This window comes from Penaeus monodon, chromosome 24, assembly GCF_015228065.2.
Source record: "Penaeus monodon isolate SGIC_2016 chromosome 24, NSTDA_Pmon_1, whole genome shotgun sequence".
NCBI lineage: Eukaryota > Metazoa > Arthropoda > Malacostraca > Decapoda > Penaeidae > Penaeus > Penaeus monodon.
In genome coordinates this window covers 18,067,417-18,068,224 of record NC_051409.1, presented here as the reverse complement: position 1 = coordinate 18,068,224, position 808 = coordinate 18,067,417, and the positions used below count along the sequence as shown (strand labels likewise).

General features: G+C 36.9%; 1 long non-coding RNA gene across 1 annotated transcript in view; it reads left to right on the top strand.

The window, feature by feature from the left end:
• The first annotated feature begins 174 nt into the window (after nucleotides 1-174).
• Nucleotides 175-808, top strand: part of LOC119588995 — a 5,396-nt gene continuing 4,762 nt past the window's right edge. Inside the window, exon 1 of the long non-coding RNA XR_005230150.1 lies at nucleotides 175-285. This is a non-coding gene — a long non-coding RNA (uncharacterized LOC119588995). The remainder of the gene's footprint in view (nucleotides 286-808) is intronic.

Below are 808 nucleotides of genomic sequence, written 5' to 3'. Positions count from 1 at the left end.
AGTCTCATTCTTAACTTAATTGCTTTGCGTTTGTATCCTATCTTTAAATTGCTAAAAGAAAAAAAAAATGCGGTGGTGAGAACATATGAAGAAACAAAATATCCAAAGAAATATTAATGCTTACCGAAAAAAATCTTCAGATCATCATGAATAAAACCATATATACAAATACAATATAAACAATTGCACCCGTATCCCGTCTCCTTTCAGCCTCCATCATGGGTCCCGAAGCTTTGCAGAAGAAATTCGAAGATGAAGTTGAGACTTACAAGAAATTGCAGAAAGGTGATTTATGTTTGAATGAATTGAGGATTATATAGAGTATGTTGTGGCTTGTGTAGGATGATAGATTAGGAGTTGAGGGTGAAAGAAGAATAACAGAAGTGTCGTGTTGACGCCCATGTGTGCGTGGGAGTTGCCTTTTTAGTCTTTATTTCGGTGACTAACGCATGGAATGTGATGAGAAGGGTGTATGTAACAAGCAGGTTGGGTAAACAAGTCGTAATTCACAAGCAAACCTTTGAGAAACGGGAGTTTTTTTCAAAATTATCCTTCTTATATGGGGATGTTAGACTTCTGTTGTCTGTAGGCCCAGGGTCCTTTTCATGGTTACCGAGAGCGACGCTCCCTCCAGAGGCAAGTCCCAAAGGCAGATAGTTTATGTATTATTGGAAATGATGCCTAACATCTTAGATACAGAATCTGACCTTACGAAGTAGTAGAACAAATTCTACAAAAGTTTTCTTCTGTACAAATTGATAATAATGGTAATATAGAAGGTAAAAAATCCAGGAAATGCAGCAACTTT